The sequence below is a fragment of the Cupressus sempervirens genome, chromosome 4 (assembly GCF_028749045.1).
Source record: "Cupressus sempervirens isolate cs-2001-9-10 chromosome 4, ASM2874904v1, whole genome shotgun sequence".
NCBI lineage: Eukaryota > Viridiplantae > Streptophyta > Pinopsida > Cupressales > Cupressaceae > Cupressus > Cupressus sempervirens.
This window is the reverse complement of record NC_143121.1, coordinates 242,043,781-242,055,541: the sequence shown is the minus strand read 5'-3', so window position 1 is coordinate 242,055,541 and position 11,761 is coordinate 242,043,781. Positions and strand designations below refer to the sequence as shown.

Sequence of the window (11,761 nt, the reverse complement as noted above, 5' to 3'; positions counted from 1 at the left end):
TTGTGTTCTTGATTTAAAACTAGAACTTTGTTTGTACATTGCTTTTGAGATTTTATATTACACATTTATAATTGAAAACTAAGTTTAATTGAAAATTGAATCATTATAATTATAAATCCTAGTGAGGAAAATAAAAAGTTTGAAGCCCTAGAAAAGGCTGACCATAAGGTGGAAGACTCAACTAAGAGAAAGAGAGACACATCATTGTGGTAGGTTCGAAAAGATCTTGTGGAAAATCTACATAATTGGGAAATGATAGAATAACACATCATTGAAACTAATGCTAGGATACCCTTAGAAGAAGAAAAGATTAATATCATTTACCCCTTGGTTTCCATGTAAAGTCCCAAACAAAACTGTGTGAAAAATTGTTGGCTTTGGCTTCTCAAAACAAGAAGGATTAGGATAAATTGGAAAACAATTGTTAGGGGAATCTAGGCAGAGTTGGAGTAGAGGATGTTAAAGAGGAAATAGAGAGAGGAAAGTCATGGAAGAGAATACAATTTCCAATTGGAAACTAAGTATAATGTGGCTTTAGGGGACATGGATTTTTCTATGCCTCCTTTCTAGAAATTCTCAAGGAATCAAGCAAGTTCTAGCCCTAGTTCAAGTTTGTTTGGGTCCTTTCTTTTAGTGGGTAGTTTCTGGTCTATGGGTTTTGTATTTGGTTTTTTTAGTTTAGTTTCTTTTTGTTGGTTGTTTAGTTCAATAGTTGGTTCTCACTTCTTCAAGACCCCTTTTTGGTGTTAGCTAGACTTCAAGTCATATTTTGGTTGTTAAGGGTCTCAACTCTCTCTTTCTTTGTCTAATCAAAACTCAAAATAGAACCATGAAACATTATTCCAATTAGGTCATTCTATGCAAGAGAATGACTTGATTTGTGAAAAATAATTTTTAGTTTTCAGAATGTCATAGAAATCACAACTATTTTTGTGATTATTTTAAAAGAAAAGTTATTAATATTGCCATTTTGTATCTTGAAGAAAGTAGAAACTAAAGAGAACTCTACAAAGATCTAGATCTTGTCATGTGCAACTCTAGATCACTATAAATACTTAGTTATCAATAGCTTGTATCTTTTGAAATTTGATTTTTTTTATTTCTTTCTTTTCTTAATTTTGTAATAATTTTAAATTTGATCAAAAGGAATAAATAAAGTTTCATTTTTCTAGCTATGTTGTTTTTTTTTTGTCTCCATTCATATTTGATAATCTTTTATGTTTTTCCAATGATCATAAAATAATGTTTTAATGTATGCATTTTTGTTCTTGATTTAAAATTGGTACTTTGTTTGTACATTGCTTTTGAGATTTTACATTGCACATTTATAATTGAAAACTAATCATTATAATTATAATTTTTTATGTTCAACAATTAAATGATTATTCAATTAATATAATAAAAATGGTATACTTTTATTCAAGGTAATAATTGTTTTGGTTTTCTTTTCTATTATAGGATCTGGTAGTAGTGGGTTGTTAGCATTTATGACTTCTAAATATTTTTGAAGTTAGAAATTTTAACTTATAATGATATATCTAGTGGTCCTCTACATAGTTTTTTGTTTTTTAATGATATGCGTGCTATTCTACAACCAAACAAAGTAAATATTTTGGAATCTAAAGTCTACAACGATAGTCCTTTGAATAAATATATTATTACATCTTTGTCTAGGGATCATTATTAATAAGGGTATCTTTAGATCTAAGTGGACAAAAGAGATATGAAGTTTTGAAACACAAAAATCATATTAGTCATATGACACTTGTTGATACAATACCAATATTTGTATAACAAATTACCAGGTTACAAATAATTAGATTTACACATGAATGCTCATTATATGTTGGTGAATTCTTGTAGACTACTTAAAAAGGCATGGCAGCAATCAACTATATATGAACATGAGGCATAATCAAAATAGACCCCATATATTGCTATGACAACCTAGATGAATCAACAAAAATATGTCATTTAGATAATATATGGTACATAAGTTCCATAAGAAAACTCACTCTATTAGCAAACAAGATTGCACAAAATGTCACAAGTAACTTTTGCATTGAAACTTCAACTAGTTGGACATATCGTGGAATACAATTAGAAACTTAATGTATGATAAGGTGACATTAGTTTTAAGTGACAAGCTACATAATAGATCATAAATTTGTGGTAAATGACATAAGGAACCACAACCAAGGTATTATTGTAGATTATCAATTAAACTGTAAAGATTGTCTAAATGTATTAATTGTCACATTAGATAACAAGTGCCACGTAGTGGCATGTACTTTCCTTTAAATTAATTAATTAATGTGTATTATATATAGTTACAAAAGATAAAACATAAAATTATTCAATTAGCCAAGTTCTAAATAAATAATTGAAATATTTAAGAAAAGAAAGTAACTGAATCATGAACAAAGATCGAAGCAAATAGTTTAATGTAGTAAAGTGACTGAAATATTAGAAAGATACAAATTATGTGTGATAGTTTATTGTTAATATTTGAATATTAAAAAAATAGATAGCTCTAAACTAATGATTAAAAAATACACTTTTCTAAATTCTTTATTTAATTGTTTTTGAAAAATAAATAATATTAATATATTTAATGTTCATATTTTTAATTAAATCACATCTTTTAATTCATTATTCCAAATTATTAAAGAAGCTCACTATTTTTATAGAAATATGAAAGAAGTAGGACTATATTAGCATTGAATAATCAATGTCTAAATTAGATAATTGATTTTCTTTTATATATTAAAATAGTAATTATAAAATAGATATAACTACAACATGAATAACTTGGAAACAAATAACTATGTTGAAAGCAATTCTTGAAAAGTTTAATATTTTCTATGAATAATATGTTATTTTAAATATTTATTTTTCAATATGTTACACCTCATTGTTGGATGGCTTGTGTAATAAAAAATGAAATGGATTAATAAGTCAATACACGTGCATAATACAATTGAGCTTAGATAATCTCCCAAAATCTTGCCAATTGAAATGTAATATGAATGGAGCTCTGAAAAAAGGAGTCCTATAAGACCAAACAAATTGAACCAATTATAATTGAAATAAATCATTTTTAACAATATATTTAATTGATAATAAATATGTAAACCTTAGTTTTACTAAAATGATGTAAATTACTTGAATGCAATTGGTTGATCTGTGCAAAATTAATTCACTAATAGTACAAAGTCAATGCTATAGTACTAGCCTACGGCAAGTACAATAACCTTTGATTAAAACAAATAACATAGAACACATATTAAAAATAAAGAAATAAATATATGATAATAACTTTCTTTACTACAGATGAATTGTGGAAAATACTCAATTTTCCTTTCATGAGTGTAATAAAGATAGTTATAAGAACAAAATTTTGCCATGATAACATTGACGATTCCATATTGGAGGGAGGTATCAATCTTCGACCATTTTCAAGGGCACTGTTTAGGGTGCAACTTATATGCACCCATTTTCAATGAAAATATAAGCCCTTTAGACTATTTAACACTTATACTAGTGCATATAAGTCCTTTAGACTATTCAACTAGTTGGCATATCATGGAATACAGTTAGGATTATAATGTATGATAAGATGACATTAGTTGTAAGTCATGAGCTCCATAAGAGATCATAAATTTGTGGTGAATGACAAAAGGAACCATGACCAAAATATTATTATAGACTATCAATTAAACTATAAAAAGTGTCTAAATGTATGAATTGTCACATTGGATGATAGCCTTTGATTAAAATAGACAACATAGAACACATATTATAAATAAATAAATATACGATAATAACTTTCTTTACTATAGATGAATTGTCAAAAATACTCAATTTTCCTTTCAAGTGTGTAATGAAGATAGTTATAAGAACAAAGTTTTGTCAGATTCCTACTGAAGATGGGTATCAATCTTCAGTGATTTTCAAAGGCACCATTTACGGTACAACTTATATGCACCCATTTTCAATGAAATATAAGTCCTTTAGACTATTTAACACTTGTACAAGTGCATATAAGTTGTCTAACCACTGACATTTTCAAGTGGCAATGCTGACTCATAATAGCATGAACACATTTTATGTTTACTTTAAAGTGCCGCAAGTGGAAGAAGAAACGTGGATAAGTGTTCAACAATAGAGTTGTACATTAATATGCTAACTAAGTTTCACATGACAATGGTTTAGGAAAATGAAAGGACGGGTCATTAATTGTGTGTATAATGTATCAGATTAGGGAGCTATGACAGTATAAACGTCTATGCTCTTATGTTTTAAAATATTATAAAATTAAAACTATTCATAGCATGGTAGAGCAGGTCCTTTAGACAATGTGTACAAAATTTGATAAATTTTGAAGTCAACTAACTCTATGCTATAAATAACAATTCGATTCCATTTTCTTTCGTAGCTATGACAAAAATCACTAATTCGTTCTAATGGTTCAATCCTACGTGCAAATGACTAATTCATGTCTAGCCACCATCGTTTGAAAAAGTATTCCAAATTAAAATGCTTTTCCTGAGATGAATAGTTATATTTCACCGCTCATTCAATCAATTTCCCCTATTAAATACCTGCTTTGGGGATGCTCAATCATAGCAAGCTCTTTTTTCCCATTTTTCATACCATACAATATTTTGGGCCAATTGTAAATTGAAACTTCTGAAACAATGATGAAGGCTTCCTTGAGCTGCATTTTATGGTTTTTTCTAATATTGTCAATTAATGCATCAGACCCAGATCCTCTGCAGGATTTCTGTGTGGCTGATCTTACTCAATCCAATGTGAAGTTGAATGGTTTTGTGTACAAAGACCCAATGGAAGTGAAGGCTTCAGATTTCTTGTTTAAGGGACTTGATACTCCACTCTCAACAAACAATAAGTTTGGATTCAATATCACAACCGGTACTGTGCAAACTTTCTTGGGATTAAACACGCTGGGCATATCTATTGGAATATTTATTGCATTTAGTCGTTTGCCTCTAGAGCCAAATGCCCACCTACCACCCCTAAATGTTCAAAAAAATTATTACGGGTAGGTGAGTTTTCAAATTCAGAAATGAGGGGGAAAACATTTTGCAAACAAGACAAAAGGAATGTTTGAGTCATTCATTTGTGATACAACCAGAGAGAAGTTGAAGTTGACGAGCTCAAAAGTTGCAGAGAAGGAAGAAGAAAGAAGTTGATCAATAGATCCAATGGTCAGAGTGCAGAGAAAAGGAAGTTCATTTCATGCCTGCAGTTGCACGTGTTTCTTTTCTGGTCATTCTATAAATTTATTATTTTGTTGAGTTCATTCTGTGTAGTAGTGTTTGCTCTAGGCACCATTGTATGCAGCCATTAGAGCTAGAAGTTTAAAGTTTATGAAGTTGTTCAAGTTTTAGTAGTTTAGGGTTATTTGAGGGTTTTCTGGTTGAAGCTGAATGCTCCTAAATTTTGTAATAGTTTCAATCAAAGTTGAATAGAAAGTAAGTACGCATATGTGAATCCATTGTCTTTCTTCTATAAATTCCATTTCTGAAGTTTATTGTTGAATATATTTAAGGTTTGGGTTGTCTAGTTTAATTGTGATATTATTCACGTTGGAAGTCTGTCACTCGGTTTGCTCTTTATTTGAGTTTTTAACTTTATTGTTATTGCCTAGTTCACTCAACATTTTCTTCTTCTGAGCTCCTCTCTTCAATGCTACCAAGTTCACTCAATAATCACACTACCGAGCTCTACCCTGCAGTGGCTACCAAGTTCACTTGGCATCTAGTGGCTTCTGAGTTGTTCTTCACCTACCGAGCTCACTCGGCACTCTCCTGCCACTCGATTTATTACAGTGCTAAGCAAATTTTGGCACTCGATAATAGTTTTTGCCGAGCATTATTTGGGGTTGTGAATTTAATTTTTAATATTTGTCACATGGTATCAGAGCTTTGAGGCCCCACATCCATAGTGAGTTAGGGCATTTGTTTTCTTGGGATATTTATCATTGCAGGAGATGCAAGAAAGATATGGTAGCAGCCACCACCCTTCAATGGACAAAATTATAATACATGGTCAAAGAAAATGAAGACCATAATGGTTGCTAATGATTTATGAGAGTTTGTAGTTAATGGGTTAAATGATGTGAAAAACCCAACATAGTATGTTGCTCTCCCAAATGCACAAAAGACTCATTTGAAAGAGTCAAGCAGGAAAGATGTTAAGGCATTAAGTTTGATTGAGGAAGCAATGACAGAGATCGTATTCTCAAAGATTGCAACAACAAATTATGCAAAGGAAGCATGAGATATCCTTGAGACAAACTTTAAGGGGGCTGGTAAAGTCCACACAGTAAAGCTACATAATATAAGGAGGGAGTTTGAGAACATTCAAATGAAGGAAAATGAATCAGTTGTAGATTTTAGTTCAAGAAACTCCAATGTGATTAATCAACTAAGATCAAATGGAGAAGACTATCAAGAGCAGAGGATAGTGGAAAAGATATTGAGGAGTTTACGTCATAAATATGACAATTTGGTCATAACCATAGAAGAGGCAAAAGACCTCACTGTTTTGACAATGGATGAGTTGATGGGTACTCTTCAAACCCATGAGCATAGGATCAATAGATCTGCATCTTCTTCTTCCCAAGAGCAAGCATTTAAGGCTCAGTCAAATCCAAGAGGAAGGGGAAGAGGAAGAAATGGCTGAGGTAGAAATTTCAGAGGCTGAGGCTGAGGAAATGGAGGACAAAGAAATGTTGTAGTAGAAAGCTCAGGAAGAGCAGATGGAGCAAGTAGCTCACAAAATACTTCAAGAGGAGGTAAGAAAAACTACAACTCAAATAAGAGTAATGTAGAATGCTACTATTGTCATAAATATGGGCATTATGCAAGTGAATTCTGGAAGAAGAAAAATGGTCAGTCAAGACAAGCAAATGTGGTTGATGTGAACATGGGAAGTGGAAATATTGCCATTGCTTTCATCATGTGTAATGTTGGTGAAGAAGGAATCCTTGAGGTTTGGTACCTCAACAATGGATGTAGAAATCACATGAGTGGTAATGAAACCTTGTTTTCATTCATTAACAAGAGTTTCAAATCTGAGATTAAAATGGGTAACAATGGAACCCTACTGGTAGTGGGCAAAACATCTATTATAGTCCGCACCAAGAAAGGTGAGAAGAAGGAAATACAAAATGTATATTTTGCCCCTAGTATGAACCACAATTTGATGAGCATTGGTAAGCTCATTCAAAATGGATACAAAGTGTTGATGGAGAATGACAAGTGTGTCATTCATGAAAAGGATGGGAGCAAGAACTTACTTGAAATAGTTCAAATGACAAAGAACATAACGTTTCCCTTGAGGATAGAGACATGTTTCTCATCTAAAGTTGGTGCTACACCTCCCACACAATCAGCTCTAAGGAGTGTGATTGAAGACCCCTTACGGCTATGGCACCTCAAGTATGGTCATCTTGGCTATGTTGATTTAAATTTATTGTCAAATAAAAGAATGGTAAAAGGTTTTCCACACAAGAAATTTATGTGACAAGTGTGAGGCTTGTATTTTGGGTAAGCAACACAGGCTTCCCAAATTTTAGGAGGGCTAGATATCCACTAGAGTTAGTGCACACTAACTTAGTCAGTCCTATGCAAGTTACTTCGATTGGGGGAGTACTTATTTTATGACATTTGTTGATGATTTTAGTTGTAGGACATGAGTATATTTCTTAAAGAATATATCTAAAGCATTTGATAAATTTGTTGAATTTAAAGCTCAGGCTGAAAGAGAATGTGGACATTATATCAAGGTCCTAAGATAAGATAGAGGAGGGGAGTATACCTCCAATTATTTTGAAATTTTTTTGCAAGAAACATGGCATAAAGAAAGAGCTCATAGCCAGCTATACACCACAATAAAATGGAGTGGCTGAAAGAAAGAACAAGACCATTGTTGAAATGGTAAAGAGCATGATGAAAGAGAAAGGTCTCCCAACTAAATTTTGGAGAGAGGCTGTGCCAACATCAGTTTTCCTAATTAATATGTGTCCTACAAAGGAAATTTGTGATAGAATTCCAATGGAAGCATGGTCACGAGGAAGATGGACAGTTTAACACCTAAGGGTGTTTGGATGTGTTGCATATGTACATGTGCCTACAGAGCAAAGGCATAAATTTGATGACAAAGGTCTGAAGTGCATCTTTATAGGGTACAGCTCAGAATCAAAGGCATACAGATTATATGACCCATTGAACAACAAGATGACTCTTTCAAGAGATGTTAAATTTTTTGAAAATCAGTCTTGGTATGGTTCAATTGATGAGTCACCAAGAACATCAAGTAAAGTGCCAATTATGAGTGAAGAAGACGCTGATGAATAGAAAGAAGAAGGAGTACGTAGAAGAAAAGGCAAGCGGCCTCAGTCATTGCTGAGCTCCTCTAGGTATGAATGAGTTTCAGTGTCGAGTAACAGTGAAGACCGAGCTGGTTGACAAAGTAGCAGCAGTGAAGATTTTAATCCCACACTCTCCTCCTTGTTACCAAGGAAGACCAAGAGTCTTAGGGAGATATACCAAGATGAAAGGTATGAAGATTATGATGAGAGTGTTAATTTTGCATTATTTTCTCATAGTGATCCCATATATTTTGAAGAAGTTGTTAAGAAGAAGAAATGGTGTAAGGCCATGGATGAGAAAATAGATGCTATAAAAAGAAATGAGACATAGGAGCTAACTGAATTGCCTCCCAAGAAGCAAGTGATTAGAGTGAAATGGGTGTACAAGACCAAATGCAGTGTTGAAGGCAAGATTGATAGGCATAAGGCAAGACTGGTAGTCAAGGGTTACAAACAACAATATGGTAGAGATTATGATGAGACATATCCTCCAGTTGCAAGAATAGAAACTGTGTGCTATCATAACAATTGTAGCTCAGCACAAATGGAAGGTATTTCAAATGGATGTGAAGTTCGCCTTCCTAAACGGTATATTGAAAGAAGAAGTCTATGTGGAGCAACCACCTTGTTATGAAGTTACAGGTGAAGAACACAAAGTATATAGATTGAAGAGAGCTTTTTATGGGCTCAAGCAAGCTCCAAGGGCATGGTATAGTAGGATTGACTCATATTTGATGAGAAATGGCTTTAGCAAAAGCAATGGTGAGCCTACTCTTTACATCAAGGCAGAAAATGGTAATGTGTTGATTGTTGTCTTGTATGTAGATGATTTAATTTTTACTGGTAATGACAAGGTTTTAATTGATGAGTTCAAAGAGGCCATGAAAAATGAATTTGAGATGGCAGACCTAGATCTCTTGAAATACTTTCTAGGCATAGAAGTAAAACAAATGCATAATGGCATCTTCACCTCTCAAGAAAAATATGCAAGGAAGATCTTGAAGAGATTCAAAATGTAGAATAGTAAGGCAACCCCAACACCAACATCAATAGGTTTGAAGTTGAGCAAGGAAGACTCTAGCAAGAGAGTGGATCCAACACTATACAAGAGTATGGTTGGAAGTTTAATGTATTTGACTGCAACTTGGCCAGACTTGATGCATGCAGTAAGTTTGATTTTCATATTTATGGAAACACCAAAAGATTTTCATTGGCAAGAAGGAAAGAGGATCCTAAGGTATGTGAATGGTAACAAGGGATTTAGAATTTTTTATAATGCAAAAAATGAATTTAAGTTGATAGGTTATACTAATAGTGATTGGGCTGGAAGTTTAGATGATAGGAAGAGCACTTTCGAATACATGTTTCATATGGGATCGGATGCAATTTCATGGGCATCCAAGAAGCAACCTATTGTTGCTCAATCTATAGTAGAGATTGAGTATATAGCAACAAATGTAGTAGCATGTCAAGCTATTTGGTTAAGAAGGATCTTGACAGATTTGAATGAAAGGCAAGAGGATGGAAGCACAATTTATTGTGACAACATCTCATCTATTGCATTGTCCAAGAATCCAGTCTTCCATGTGAGAAGAAAATATATATAGAGATCAGATATCAATTCATCAGAGAGTTGGTGGAGAATAAGGATATCAAAATAGAATTTTGTAAGTCTAAGCAATAACTAGTAGACATTTTCACAAAGCCATTAGGAATTGGAAGTTTTGTACACCTAAGAGAGTGTCTTGGTGTAGTTGATCTAGATTAGCAGTGATCCTTATTTTTTTAGCTTGGGACAAAGGGGGACTGTTGGAATATTAATTGCATTTAGTTATTTTCTCCTAGAGCCAAACACCCACCTACGACCCCTAAACATTTGTAAATTTATTATGGGTAGGTGAGTTTTCAAATTTAGAAAATGAGGGGGAAAAAAATTTTCAAGTAAGAAAAAAGGAATGTTTGGTTCAATCATTCGTGAGACAGGCAAATAGAAGTTGAAGTTGAAGAGCTCAGAAGTTACAAAGAAGGAAGAAGAAAGAAGTTGATCAACAGATCTAGTCGTCAGAGTGCAGAGAAAAGGAAATTCATTTTGTGCCTGTAGTTGCATGTGTTTCTTCTCTGGTCATTCTGTAAGTTTATTATTTTGTTGTGTTCATCCTATGTAGAAGTGTTTTCTCTAGGCACCATTGTATGCAACCATTAGAGCTGCAAGTTTAAAGTTTATGAAGTTGTTCAAGTTTTAGCAGTTTAGGGTTATTTTAGGGTTTTCTAGTTGAAGCCAAATGCTCCCAAATTTTGTAATATTTTCGATCAAAGTTGAATAGCAAGTAAGTAGGCATATGTGAATCCATTGTCTTTCTTCTATAAATTCCATTTGTGAAGTTTATTTTTGAATATATTTAAGGTTTGGGTTCTCTGGTTTAATCGTGATATTATTCACATTAGAAGTCAGTCACTCAATTTTCTCTTTATTTTAGTTTTTAACTTTATTGTTATATCCCAATTCACTTAGAATTTTCTTCTTCCAAGCTCCTTTATCCAGTGGCTACTGAGTTCACTCGATAATCATACTATCGAGCTCTACCCTGTAGTGGCTACTGAGTTCACTTAGCATCTAGTGGCTACCGAGTTGTTCTTCATCTACCAAGCTCACTTGGCACTCTCTAGCCACTCGGTTTATTAAAGTGCAGAGCAAATTTTGGCACTTGGTAATAGTTTTTGCTGAGCATTATTTAAAGTTGTGAATTTAATTTTTAATATTTCTCACAATATCAATAAACCCTGGTGTTTTCGCACCTAGTGGTTTGAATCCACCGCATATTCATCCTCGCGCTACTGAGATCATATTTGTAATGGAGGGCACTATTTTGGTTGGTTTTGTCACCACAAATAATGTTTTGTTCTCGCAAAAGTTGGAGAAGGGAGATGTGTTTGTGGTTCCAAGGGGGTTAATCCATTTTCAGCAGAATGTGGGGGCATCATTTGCAACTACAATTACTACTCTAAATAGCCAGCTGCCTGGTGTTCAAGTTGTTGCATCTACCGTCTTCAGAGAAAATCCTGTCATTCCTCAGGGTGTATTGAGCTAGGCATTTAATATCAATGACCAATAGCTCAAATAGTTGATTGCTGGAAAAACCTCATGAGCACCTGCAACACTGCCTGTAGAGTATTGATCTATCATCGTTGCTCTAAATTTATAAATGATTGTGTAAAGAGAAGATTTATGCTTATCTCTCTTGAGTCTATTTTTTGTCAATTTGATTAATTTCTTTCCTTTAGATGTTTTTTAAGGTGTACCCAATAAGAGCCTCAATCTTCTTTGAGGTCGAACCTCATAAATACTTCTCTTGTTTACAT

General features: G+C 33.2%; 1 pseudogene; it reads left to right on the top strand.

Annotated features, from left to right (window-relative positions):
* Nucleotides 1-4,700: 4,700 nt before the first annotated feature.
* On the top strand, nucleotides 4,701-11,523 carry LOC149560908 (germin-like protein subfamily 2 member 4 pseudogene; annotated as a pseudogene).
* The last annotated feature ends 238 nt before the right edge of the window (nucleotides 11,524-11,761 follow it).